The sequence below is a fragment of the Triticum aestivum genome, chromosome 7A (assembly GCF_018294505.1).
Source record: "Triticum aestivum cultivar Chinese Spring chromosome 7A, IWGSC CS RefSeq v2.1, whole genome shotgun sequence".
In the NCBI taxonomy this organism is placed as follows: Eukaryota; Viridiplantae; Streptophyta; class Magnoliopsida; order Poales; family Poaceae; genus Triticum; species Triticum aestivum.
In genome coordinates, this window is record NC_057812.1 from 120,969,685 (window position 1) to 120,984,848 (window position 15,164).

Below are 15,164 nucleotides of genomic sequence, written 5' to 3' on the forward strand. Positions count from 1 at the left end.
GGGACGAGTGCGAGCATGAGAGAAGAGGGGAAAGGAGGAGGGGCTCACAGCGAGTGCAGAGGCGTCGAAACGGGCTCGGGGAAGCGTCGGAGCGAGCGGGCGGCGAAGGGGATCTCCGGCGACCCGAGGAGGAAGAAGGGGTCGGGGACGTCGTCACGGGGCTCCTGGAGGCGCCTGGCTTGGTGCAGAAGACGCAGGGGTCGAGGTGGAGCCTCTGAGCGCATTGGCGAGGCGAGGCAGTGGCTGTGGCCATGGCGGTGCGCGTCGGCGGCGACGACGGCGTTCTCGGGCGGCTGCGAGGAGAGAACCAGAGAGGGAGAGGAGCATGGGGAGAGAGTGAGAGGGCCTGGGGGGTGCGTGGCCGTCTCCGTGGCGGTGGAAGGGCCTCGAGGGCGTGAGGCAGGCAGGGAGGAGGCCACGGCGATCGCGTGTGTGTCGACACGCCTCTGCCTACTAGCAGAGGTGGAAGAAGACCAAGGCGCCCCTGGTGGGCTGGGCCAGCGAGCTGGGCCGGCTTCAGGTAGGTGGGCCAGGTAGTCCTTCTCCCTCTCTCTCTCTCTGTTGTTTTCTGTTTTCTATTTTCTGACATTTGTTTTGATTTAATTAAAATACTAAATCATTTTATAAAATCCTGAAAATAAATATGTGACTAGAACTAAAATATCCCAAACCACATAAAATGTTCTAGAAGTATTGGACATATATTAATTATATTAAGAATATATATCCAATGCAAATAGTTATTGAATTAATTCAAAGGCCCAAAATAAATATCTCTGAGATTCCAAAAATATTGTTTTAAGTTTTACCTCTTGCCAATATTTTCAGAAACTAAGAGGAACATTTTCTTGGACTTCTTTGAAAAGGTTTTAATGTTGATTACTTTTGAAGTGATTTATGAGGGTTTCAACTAACCTCAATTCTACTTTCAGAATTTAGACATGATGCATGATGCTCACTCAGGTAAATAGCTACAAGCAAATTCTAGGGCTGTGACAACTCACCCCCACTAAACAAGAATCTCGGCCTGAGATTCAAGACGTGAGGTAAGAAGGAAGGGGGGGCACAAGACCGACACGATCTTCACGATCACGGTTGCATCTCATAAGGTTGTTGATTCGATCACCATCATTGTCTCGATGTCTTGCTCTGAGAACTCCAACCAACATGACAACGAGAGGGAAGGGAAAACTCTAGAAGGATCGATCTTCTCAGAGATCAAACAACTCAGGATCAACTCATGGAGTGAGACATAGGAACATCTCTGGAGCTGAGAGGCAAAACTTGCATCAGGAGCGATAGAAGAAACAATTTGACGAGGGTTTCAAAGTAGTGAGGGAAATTGCCATGATTCCAGAACGGGGCACCTCGGGGAGGGTGACTCGAAGAACTATTCCCTTAAGTGGCAAAAAGAATTACTTTTGACCCATAGATCATTGAAACTCTTTATACCAGCCTAAGGCAATCACAATCGATCTTTTGAAGGAGTTTGAAAGAATGACATACTCGGACTAGAATGGATGATGTGGACTACCTTGTTGAAGACAACGCAATGGATGATTTTTGCTTATCACCGAAAACGGATGGGACTCATGGTAGGGCCACTTTTGAAGATGATCCTAAACAACAATTACTGAGAGGGCAGCCCATGGGAATTGGCGCAATGGCGGTGCGAGCTGGGAACAACATGCAACTGTTGGGAATGTTCCAACCACCATATCTGCCTGAGATTCAGATCTGGTTGGTGTCAGGATATTCCAGACTCATCGAGTCTAGAAAGGAAAATGAAGGTTTGCAACACAAATCGACGAGACGACGTTGCGAGAATCTCAGGGAAATGAACTACGGTAGTAAGCTCCAAAACATGAGCTGGTTCTGCTAAACACATGTGAACATGTTGTCCCAAACAAGCATGATCACATAGTAGTCTTACAATGAAACACTGTCGAGTCCTAGTTGGGAACCATCATCAAGGATATCGAAGTCCTTGCATAAGTCATATGATTAGCTCTTATGGAGAACTTCTTCTCCCTGAACAAGTCAATCAGTGGCTTGGTGTGCTAGGGATACGTATGGAATGAAGATGATCAGTCTATCAGACCATAGAGTACTTCACACGTGCATGACTGACTTGGGATGATTCCAGAGGAGGCAAAACAAACTTTCCCGAATTCACGGCAGCAACTTACATCAAATGCACGTGAATCAAAGGAAGTCTCTTCTTTCATCCAAACATATACTTCATGAACGGGGCGTGAAGAAAATGCTTACACAAGTTTCCAACACTAGCTGGATGTTCAACACAATCATGGAGGAGACAAAATGCCGCTGATGGGCTCAACAGCAATTCATCGGAATTTCCATATCACTGGACTTCCACCACTATGTGAACAATGTGATAGTATTGGTCAGACCAAAGATATAATGGTGTATGCTCGAGGGACATCCGTAAGTAAGACAACATTACGAACATCGTTGGTTCTGATTTGATTTGACGATAGCCCACACTCAAGTCAAGGTTTGGACAAGATAATAGATTCAACAGCTGATCACGGGGATCAGTCGATGAAGATATCATCTTTCTTCAACACACACACACAAGGATATCCCTTAGTGATGAACTAAGTCGGACAAGTTTTCATCTTCCAACTCTCCAACTTGTTGTTCAGCTTAACCAACTAGCTCAGGGTATTCAACACAGATTCTTGGAGAAGGGGTGGTTTACGAGAAACCAACTTGATCACGAGCTCAACATAACAGTCAGGGGCAACCTGGTGATACTTCTGAGGAAATATTCAGAAAATCACGAACCACCGATATGTTTCTAAGCTCGGGAACAATCTTGCTTTTTAGAGCAAGACGATATGATCAAAAGAGCGAGGGACTGACACAATCCTAACTCATTGATCGAAGAGTGCACCAGGAAAAATGGACTAGGTAGCACGATCAATCCTAGGATGATGATTCAATAACCAACACGCTAATAAAGAAATTATTGTCCATTAGCTACCTAGCAACTAGTTGCTAGGAGTATTGATTTCACACATCATGGTTCACTTGTTGGCATTCCGGTTGTGACAACACGGGACCAAGGAATGAAGAATGATGGTAAGAAGTATCACTGCGTCAAGAATTCATGAGAGAGGTGCAATTATCATGACGTTCCTGGCATAAAGTGGGTAATACTCCAAGGTAGAGCAGAGCAAAAGCTGGATTGGCATTTTGATCCACGGAATACAATTGCTTTGACCCAAATCCGAGATATGGGTGAGGTTCTGGAGTTTGTTTCTCCTATCCATTCTGAAATAGAACGGCTTGACGGATCACAAGAATAATAAGCATCGATAACACGAATGCACACATACCCTTGGCTATCAACTGATAGAGGATGGTCGGAATACAACTGAAGGGAACAACTCAGGGAACATATAATTTTCTAAGTTGTGGATGCGTAGATTAGCATGTCGAACGAGTTCAACATATTTCTTCCGGATAACCCATGCAGAATGATAGAACTGGCAGAGTCACAATATGAATCAAGAACTCATTAAGAGCACTCTTGTTGTGATCTTTGATCCAACAAACTTCTGCCATTAGTGGTTCGTGGTATTTGGAAGAAAGAAATACCACAGACCTCGAGGACTATCGCAAGGTTACTAATATTCTAAAGGTATGAGCAACACTATCAACATGAAGTAGGGTGAATCACGGGTTCGAAAACCCAGGAGTAGAATACCTACTACTAATGGCATCACGGGATGCTTTCGAGAATGGTGGCCAGATTCATCACACTGGGGACACAAAACATGGATAGATTACTAGGTGACTCCCTAAGACACCTAGAGTCATAATAATGGCTCCAACATATATGTCGAGGCAATAAAGTACCTCAACTCACCGATTAGTGTGGTTGAACTGGCCCAAAGGGACGTCGGGAACGGAAAGAAGGGATTTACAAATGCATCAGACTATTTAGAAACCTGGGATGACTCGGACAACATAACGGCTGTAAATGCTCAAAATGATTTGAGACATCCTGCAAAATGGTGGCATAACCACTCAACATCACAATATCAAGGTTCTGAGATCAGCTAAGAACACATGGAAGTAGTAGGAACTGAATAGAGGCTTGAATCCATCATTCCTATAAGTCTATGGATTAGTAACATGTCATCCTGATAGATAGATGAGAAGGCCTAGTTCTTAATCCCCGTAGAAGAGAAGAGGTTGACTCAGATCAGAAGGCCATGAGGTATAAGGAATAAAAAGAGCCTTACGTTCCCTTCCTCAATCAATTCCCTTATATAACTAAAGCATTTCTAGACTCAACTCCGACCAGTTTGGCTTGGTAATCCTACAGGCAGTCAGGCTCTGATACCAACGCCGTCAGGACCCCGATTCCAAGTCACATCGATCTTGCCGGTAACACCTCATATCACTTTGCGGCCTCACGCACGGTATTCCCACGGGTGTCGCCTTACCATGGCCCGGGACCGTATGCGCCTTTTGGCTCACGTATATGATAGTATCGCTAGCATCCATATGACAGAGAACCCGGGCTGACATGGCTAGTCGTGAACCCAAAGCGGAACTAACCTATGGGGACAGGCATAGGTGATTCACATCGAGCATGTCGGTCAGCAGCGTGTGAATCCGGGCTGTAGCACTGGGCTAGCAGGACTCCGGGAACCCGGGCTGTAGCAGGCTAGGCAGGACTCCGGATGTCACCGCGTGACATTTCCCCGAAGGGACAGACACAGGAACAAAGTGAAACACATGCCGGCCAGTCAAGTGTCCTGAGCAGTAGTGCTGGGCTAGCAGGACTCCGGTGAACCGGGCTGTAGAGGACTACTATCGCTCATGGAAGCACTAGACTACATTTCCCCATAAGAGAGGCTGCCAAGGATAAACAACTAGATTGTCGGATCCCACACATACCAAGCATTTCAATCATACACACAATATGCTCGATATGTGTAAATACAACATGGCATCACAACATAACTCTACGACTTAAGTATTTATTTATTAGGCTCCGAGGAGCGAGATATTACAAACATGAGTCTCATGACCCAACAATCATAGCATACAAGTCAAAGCACATGCGGAAGCTTAACATGTCTGAGAACAGACATCTAAAAATGAAAAGGGCTAAGAAGCCTGACTATCTACCAGATCCTGCCGAGGGCACAAGATCGTAGCTGAGGTATCAAGCTAAACGTCAAAGTCCACGTGGAACTACTAGCGAGACTGAGGCCTCTCTACAAAAACATAATTTAAGCAAACGTGAGTACAATTGTACTCAGCAAGACTTACATCAGAACTATCTACATATGCATCGGTATCAACAAAGGGGGTGGTGGAGTTTAACTGCAGCAAGCCAGCTTTGACTCGGTGGCTATATTAAACTACGACTGCAAGTAACTCTTTTGAGGTGGCGCACACGAGTCCACATATTCACCATTCAATACACCACTATGGATCCGCTCCCGTATCCCTACGAGAAGGCCATCCATAGCACTCACGCTTATCTTGCGAGTTTTAGGGTATCCACTTTCACTTGTCTATGAACTATGCAAGGGGTCCAAGTTTCCATATCCGAGGAATCCGGCTATTCGAATAGATAATGATAACCCTGCAGGGGTGTACTTCTTCACACACGCTCCCACCACTTACCACCATATACACATCATGTATCTCGGCAACCTTCAAGCGGAAGCCTGGCGAGGGTGTCGGCCACGGCCTACCTAAACACTTAAGTCTCTAGTCCAGGTTTATCGCCTATCCAGGTTCCATCCGCAGGGAGTCCGGCCGAGGTTTCCACATACGGCCCCGAACGATGTGAACAGGGTTCCCGAGACACCAAACGGGAGCCCGGTACACCGTGCCACGGTGTATCTACCGCAACATAGCCCACCCCTAGTTTCAGCGCTACGCACGGCCGCCAACACATAACCTACAAACACCAGAAACTAGTTGCAACTCCTGGACAGAGTACTAGGGTGATTAAGAAGCCGAGAGGGTCAATTAAGGATCCCAATGAGTGGTAGTAGCTGTTCATGGATCACAGGCACAGAACTCAGTTCCTGAGGACGGCTGCAATGAGACAACCAACCATGTACTCCTACACGGCCTCTCACTGCTACCTTTACCAAATCGTGTTCACACACTCAGCTCACACACAGTAGGACATGTTCACAACTTTCCAATTCATCCCCGATGAATCAGACCTGACACAACTCTAAGCAATAGCAGGCATGACAAGCAAACATGAATGAGTAGGCACATCAGGGCTCAAACAACTCCTACTCATGCTAGTGGGTTTCATCTATTTACTGTGGCAATGACAGGTCATGCAGAGGATAAGGGGTTCAACTACTGCAACAAGTAACAGATGAATCGTTGTTGTCCTAATGCAGTAAAAGAGAGCAGGAGCGAGAGAGTGGGCTTGTATCGGAATGAACAAGGGGGTTTTGCTTGCCTGGCACTTCTGAAGATAGTATAGTTCTTCATCGGTGTCATTGAACTCGTCCCCGGAACCACGTCTATCGGGAGGGGACAAATACCGGCAAACAAGGAGGAACATAATCAATGCAATGCAACAATTATGATGCATGATAATGTCATGGCAATATGCTATTGATTGAGCTAATGCAACTAGCAACCATATTAAATGTAGTTGGTTTGAACCAAGGGTTCAAATTCAAACTCCATATGTGCTTATTTAATTGTCATTTATGCAAATTTCCCTGTACAGCAACCCTAGGTTGTTCAAACATGCATGCAAATGCCATAAACAGATTCCTTGAATTTTTCTGATAATTTTTCATATATAAATTATTTCATTTGGAGTTACGGTTGAATTTCTATGATTTTTAGAAGTTTTGGACATTTTCTGAAATAAATAAATCATTTAAGATTTATTTAAATTCCAGAAAAAGGATTACTACGTCAGCCTGACGTCATGATGATGTCACCCAGTCAACAGGGCTGGTCCGGGTCAAACCTGACCAGTGGGGCCCACTGGTCAGTGACCCAGGGCTGGTTTCTGTGGCTGACGTGTGGGACCAGGTCAACGGTGACGTGGCCAGGTCAAACTGACCGGTGGGGCCACGGTCATTAGCTTAAATTAAACAGGGTATAACCCTGTGGTTAATTAATGGGTGGGGCCCGTCTGTCAGCGTCTGTTAGGGAGGGATTAGTTGTGATTAATCTTAATTAAGCGACCACGTCAGCGGTCAACGCCGGCGACCAAAAGCACGGCGGTGGCTCGCTGGAGATGCTCGGGACGGAGCTATAGAGCATCGTTTCGCTCGTGGTTTGCGGCTACGGCGAGCTGGGAGACTCGCGCATCCAGCGGTGGCAACACCTCGCGCCGGGGTTGACTAAATCGACGGCGGCGGCAACTTTTGCGGCAGCCGGAGTTCGGGAACATGCGGGCACGAGGCTGTGATGCACTAGGGGGCCGGCTAGCGGCTGCGTTGGCCTCCTGGGGACTTTCTGAGCACAGTGAGGCACTCCGTTGTGAGCATGCGCGGCTATGGCCACAGCTACGCCATGGCCGGCAGCGAGAAGCTCTCGACCGCAATGGAAAATGGAGCTAGGGGACGAGCGCGAGCACGAGAGAAGAGGGGAAAGGAGGAGGGGCTCACGGCGAGTGCAGAGGCGTCGAAACGGGCTCGGGGAAGCGTCGGAGCGAGCGGGCGGCGAAGGGGATCTCTGGCGACCCGAGAAGGAAGAAGGGGTCGGGGACGTCATCACGGGGCTCCTGGAGGCGCCTGGCTTGGTGCAGAGGACGCAGGGGTCGAGGTGGAGCCTCTGAGCGCATCGACGAGTCGAGGCAGTGGCTGTGGCCACGGCGGTGCGCGTCGGCGGCAACGACGGCGTTCTCGGGCGGCTGTGAGGAGAGAACCAGAGAGGGAGAGGAGCATGGGGAGAGAGTGAGAGGGCCTGGGGGGTGCGTGGCCGTCTCCGTGGCGCTGGAAGGGCCTCGAGGGCGTGAGGCAGGCAGGGAGGAGGCCACGGCGATCGCGCGTGTGTCGACACGCCTCTGCCTACTGGCAGAGGTGGAAGAAGACCAAGGCGCCCCTGGTGGGCTGGGCCAGCGAGCTGGGCCGGCTTCAGGTAGGTGGGCCAGGTAGTCCTTCTCTCTCTCTCTCTCTCTGTTGTTTTCTGTTTTCTATTTTCTGACATTTGTTTTGATTTAGTTAAAATACTAAATCATTTTATAAAATCCTGAAAATAAATATGTGACTAGAACTAAAATATCCCAAACCACATAAAATGTTCCAGAAGTATTGGACATATATTAATTATATTAAGAATATATATCCAATGCAAATAGTTATTGAATTAATTCAAAGGCCCAAAATAAATATCTCTGAGATTCCAAAAATATTGTTTTAAGTTTTACCTCTTGCCAATATTTTCAGAGACTAAGAGGAACATTTTCTTGGGCTTCTTTGAAAATATTTTAATGTTGATTATTTTTGAAGTGATTTATGAGGGTTTCAACTAACCTCAGTTCAACTTTCAGAATTTAGACACGATGCATGATGCTCACTCAGGTAAATAGCTACAAGCAAATTCTAGGGTTGTGACAAAAACTATCGGGGAGCACAATAGATCGGGAGTTCCGCTGCCAGAAGCCTCCGTAGCCATCGAAAACCAATCTAGACCCGTTCCGGCACCCTGCCGGAGGGGGGAATCCCTCTCCGGTGGCCATCTTCATCATCCCGGTGCTCTCCATGACGAGGAGGGAGTAGTTCTCCCTCGGGGCTGAGGGTATGTACCAGTAGCTATGTGTTTGATCTCTCTCTCTCTCTCTCTCTCTCATGTTCTTGATTTGGCACGATCTTGATGTATCGCAAGCTTTGCTATTATAGTTGGATCTTATGTTTCTCCTCCCCCTCTACTCTCTTGTAATGTATTGAGTTTCCCCTTTGAAGTTATCTTATCGGATTGAGTCTTTAAAGATTTGAGAACACTTGATGTATGTCTTGCCGTGCATATCTGTGGTGACAATGGGATATCACGTGATTCACTTGATGTATGTTTTGGTGATCAACTTGCGGGTTCTGCTCATGAACCTATGCATAGGGGTTGGCACACGTTTTCGTCGTGATTCTCCGGTAGAACTTTGGGGCACTCTTTGAGGTCCTTTTTGTTGGTTGAATAAATGAATCTGAGATTGTGTGACGCATATCGTATAATCATACCCACGGATACTTGAGGTGACATTGGAGTATCTAGGTGACATTAGGGTTTTGATTGATTTGTGTCTTAAGGTGTTATTCTAGTACGAACTCTAGGGCTGTTTTGTGACACTTATAGGAATAGCCCAACGGATTGACTGGAAAGAATAACTTTGAGGTGGTTTCGTACCCTACCATAATCTCTTTGTTTGTTCTCCGTTATTAGTGACTTTGGAGTGACTCTTTGTTGCATGTTGAGGGATAGTTATATGATCCAATTATGTTATTATTGTTGAGGGAACTTGCACTAGTGAAAGTATGAACCCTAGGCCTTGTTTCAACGCATTGCAATACCGTTTACGCTCACTTTTATCATTCATTACCTTGCTGTTTTTATATTTTCAGATTACAAACACTATTATCTACCATCCATATACCACTTGTATCACCATCTCTTCGCCGAACTAGTGCACCTATACAATTTACCATTGTATTGGGTGTGTTGGGGACACAAGAGACTCTTTGTTATTTGGTTGCGGGGTTGCTTGAGAGAGACCATCTTCATCCTATGCCTCCTACGGATTGATAAACCTTAGGTCATCCACTTGAGGGAAATTTGCTACTGTCCTACAAACCACTGCACTTGGAGGCCCAACAACGTCTACAAGAAGAAGGTTGTGTAGTAGACATCAAGCTCTTTTCTGGCGCTGTTGCCGGGGAGGTGAGTGCTTGAAGGTATTTCTTTAGATCTTGCAATCGAATCTTTTTGTTTCTTGTTTTATCACTAGTTTAGTTTATAAAAGAAAACTATAAAAATGGAATTGAGTTTGTCTCATACGCTTCACCTTTTTAATATCTTTCGTAAGTATGATGGAAAGGAAAATTGTGCTCAAGTGCTAGAAGAAGAAATCTATAAAATGTTTGGCACTAAATCTTTGAATGATGAGCATGATTGCAATGTTGTTAGTACATATTCTTTGAATATCCATGATACTAATGATGATTGCACTAGTTATGATGTCTCCTATAAACATGTCAATTTTTGTGGAGTACATTGGGTTTGTACGAACACACCAAATAAGGAAGATATATATTGCAAGAGGCATAAGCATTTAGAAACTAAATGGTTACAAGAAAGGCTAGATGATTGTGCTGAAAATTTATATTTTCTTAGCCGTACTTGTGAACTTTGCAGTGAGCATGATCATTTCAATACCCAATGCAAATTGTTTCATGATCGTAACTTGTCCAAAAATTGTGATGACTTGATTTCCCGTGCACATCATAATGAACTTAGTTTTCTCTTGGGTTATGAAGAAATGAAACGTATAACTAAGGATATTCCAAAATTTTCCCTTGATAGAGTTCTTCATTTTGATCTAGAGGAAATTTATATGTATTGTGCGGTGAATTGTATTGAAAATCCTTATATTGCCAACTACATAAAGAAAAGAAAACAAATAGAAGATGAAGAGAATACTAGTGAAAGGGAAGAGACTTCCCAATATCCTCCTATTATTTCTTATGATGAATCAGGTAACGAGGAGGAGCCTCTTATTCAACCAATATCATTAATAAGGAGCTCCAAAAAGAGGATTGAACCCACACATGATGTGGTGAAGAAGAAGAAAATAAAAAGGAATAGAGGTAAAAAGGTACCCCTCCCAAATAATGGTGCTCCCATTACTATTGTGCCTCATGCAAATATAATTGTGGAAGATAATGATACTTCTTATGATCTTTAAAATCTTTTTGGCACTTGCTTGGAAGAATATGATAATTTCTATACTATTGGTGCTATCCATACTATTAATGATGAGAGTGATTATGCTTATGATGTGAAAAGGCCCAAGCTTGGGGATGCTATGTTTGATGAAGATGATGTTTTTGAGAATATATTTGCTGCAATTAATGTTTGTACCAAACTTGGGGATGCTATGTTTAATGAAGATGATATTTTTAGTCTCCCAAGTTTTGATATGCAAATTTATAATGATGATAGCATGCCTCCTACTTATGATGATTATATTGATGAAAGTGGGTTTGGAAGAGTGTCAACTTTAGGAAGTAATGATCCCACTATTTTGGAGGATGTTGAATCTTATTATGATAATTATGAAAGTGGATTTGGAGAGGTCATGACTTTATTTAGTGATGATTCCACTATCTTGGAAGAGGTTTCAATCAATTATGATGAGAACAAAGTTGCTACTTATGATAATTATTGTGATGATACATATGCTATAAAAAGTAGTGATGATTATATTTATAAAACTTGTCATAATTATGATTACCCTTTTTCTGAACATTACTCTTTTAATGTGGAAACAATTTATAGTATTCGAGTTTCTTATGATACTTCCACTATTCCGAATGAGAAGAATCTTGCTTATGTGGAGAGTAGTAAATTTTCTATGCTTGTAGATCATGAAAAGAATGCTTTAGGTGCTGGTTATATTGTTGAATTAATTCATGATGCTACTGAAAATTATTATGAGGTAGGAACTTATGCTTGTAGGAATTGCAATAATATCAAGTTTCCTCTCTATGTGCTTAAAGTTTTGAAGTTATGCTTGTTTTACCTTCCTATGCAAGTTGATTCTTGTTCCTACAAGTTGTTTGCTCACAAAATTCCTATGCATAGGAAGTGGGTTAGACTTAAATGTGCTAGTCATACTCTTCATGATGCTCTCTTTATGTTTCAATTCTTATCCTTTATGTGAGCATCATTGAAATCATCATGCCTAGCTAGGGGCGTCAAACGATAGCGCTTGTTGGGAGGCAACCCAATTTTATTTTTGTTCCTTACTTTTTGATCCTGTTTAGTAATAAATAATTTATCTAGCCTCTGTTTAGATGTGGTTTTATTGTTTTAATTAGTGTTTGTGCCAAGTAGAACCTTTGGGAAGACTCGGGGAAAGTCTTGTTGATCATGCTGTAAAAACAGAAACTTTAGCGCTCACGAGAATTGCTGCCATTTTCATTTGTAAAGTTCTATTTAGTTAATTATTTTTGAAGATGATTAATAGATAAATTCCCAATGTCCATCAATTTATTTGAGAATTTTATGAGTTCCAGAAGTATACGTTTGATCCAGATTACTACAGACTGTTCTGTTTTTGACAGATTCTGTTTTTCATGTGTTGTTTACTTATTTTGATGAATCTATGGCTAGTAAAATAGTTTATAAACCATAGAGAAGTTGGAATACAGTAGGTTTAACACCAATATAAATAAATAATGAGTTCATCACAGTACCTTGAAGTGGTGATTTATTTTCTTATACTAACGGAGCTTACGAGTTTTCTGTTAAGTTTTGTGTTGTAAAGTTTTCAAGTTTTGGGTAAGGATTCGATGGACTACGGAATAAGGAGTGTCAAGAGCCTAAGATTGGGGATTCCCAAGGCACCCCAAGGTAAAATTCAAGGATATCCAAGAGCCTAAGCTTGGGGATGCCTCGGAAGGCATCCCCTCTTTCGTCTTCGTTCATCGGTAACTTTACTTGGAGCTATATTTTTATTTACCACATGGTATGTGTTTTGCTTGGAGCGTCTTTTTATTTTATTTAGTTTTGCTTGCTGTTTGAATAAAATACCAAGATCTGAAATTATTAAATGTTAGAGAGTCTTCACATAGTTGCATAATTATTCGACTACTCATTGCTCTTCACTTATATCTTTCGGAGTAGTTTGTTGTTTGCTCTAGTACTTCACTTATATATTTTAGAGCATGGTGGCAAGAAATAGATGAAATCTTATGCTTCACTTATATTATTTTGAGAGTCTTAATAGCATGGTAATTTGCTTAAAATCCTAATATGCTAGGTATTCAAGATTAGTAAAATCTTCTTATGAGTGTTTTTAATACTAAGATAAGTTTGATGCTTGATGATTGTTTTGAGATATGGAGGTAATAATATCAAAGTCGTGCTAGTTGAGTAGTTGTGAATTTTAGAAATGCTTTTGTTGAAGTTTTCAAGTCCCGTAGCATGTATGTATGGTAAACATTGTGTAACAAATTTGAAACATGAGGTGTTATTTGATTCTCTTCCTTATGAGTGACGGTCGGGGATGAGCAATGATATTTTCCTACCAATCTATCCCCCTAGGAGCATGCGCGTAGTGCCGAGGTTTTCGATGACTTGTAGATTTTTGCAATAAGTATGTGAGATCTTTATGACTAATGTTGAGTCCATGGATTATACGCACTCTCACCCTTCCATCCTTGCTAGCCTCTTCGGTACCGTGCATTGCCCTTTCTCACATTGAGAGTTGGCGCAAACTTCGCCGGTGCATCCAAATCCCGTGATATGATACGCTCTATCACACATAAACCTCCTTATATCTTCCTCAAAACAGCCACCATACCTACCTATTATGGCATTTCCATAGCCATTCCGAGATATATTGCCATGCAACTTTCTATCGTTCCCTTTATTATGACACGCATCATCATTGTCATATTGCTTTGCATGATCATGTAGTTGACATTGTATTTGTGGCAAAGCCACCGTTCATAATTCTTTGACACATGTCACGCATGCCTCATTGCACATCCCGGTACACCGCCGGAGGCATTCATATAGAGTTATATCATGTTCGAAGTATCGAGTTGTAAGTAAATAGAAGTGTGATGATCATCATTTTCTAGAGCATTGTCCCAAGTGAGAAAAAAAAGACCATAAAAAAGAGAAGGCCCAAAAAAAGAGAGAAAGGCCATAAAAAAGGAAAAGGCCCAAATAAAAAAATAAAAAATAAAAAATGAGAGAAAAAGAGAGAAGGGACAATGCTACTATCCTTTGCCACACTTGTGCTTCAAAGTAGCACCGTAATCTTCATGATAGAGAGTCTCTTGTTTTGTCACTTTCATATACTAGTGGGAATTTTTCATTATAGAACTTGGCTTGTATATTCCAACAATGGACCTCCTCAAGTGCCCTAGGTCTTCGTGAGCAAGCAAGTTGGATGCACACCCACTTAGTTTCTTTTGTTGAGCTTTCATACATTTATAGCTCTAGTGCATCCGTTGCATGGCAATCCCTACTCCTTGCATTAACATCAATCGATGGGCATCTCCATAGCCCATTGATTAGCCTTGTTGATGTGAGACTTTATCCTTTTTTGTCTTCTCCACATAACCCCCATCGTCATATTCTATTCCACCCATAGTGCTATATCCATGGCTCGCGCTCATGTATTGCGTGAAAGTTTATAGGTTTGAAATTACTAAAGTATGAAACAATTGCTTGGCTTGTCATCGGGGTTGTGCATAATGAGAGCATTCTTGTGTGACGAAAATGGAGCATGACTAAACTATATGATTTTGTAGGGATGAACTTTCTTTGGCCATGTTATTTTGAGAAGACATAATTGCTTAGTTAGTATGCTTGAAGTATTATCATTTTTATGTCAATATGAACTTTTGTCTTGAATCTTTCAGATCTGAATATTCATGCCTTAATTAAGAAGAATTACATTGAAATTATGCCAAGTAGCACTCCGCATCAAAAATTCTGTTTTTATCATTTACCTACTCGAGGACAAGAAGGAATTAAGCTTGGGGATGTTGATATGTCTCCAACGTATCTATAATTTTTGATTGCTCCATGCTATATTATCTACTGTTTTGGATGTTTATGGGCTTTATTATATACTTTTATATCATTTTTGGGACTAACCTATTAACCCAGAGCCCAGTGCCAGTTTCTGTTTTTACCTTGTTTTAGGGTTTCGAAGAAAAGGAAAATCAAACGGAGTCCAATTAACCTGAAACTTCATGGAACTCATTTTGGAAGGAAAGAAGCCCAGAAGACTTGAAGTGCATGTAAGGGAAGCTTCGAGGAGGCCACGAGGTAGGGGGGGCGCCCTCCACCCTCGTGGGCCGCTCGTGGCTCCCCTGACGTATCACTTTCACCCATATATACCCACGTACCCTAAAACTATCGGGGAGCACAATAGGTCAGGAGTTCCG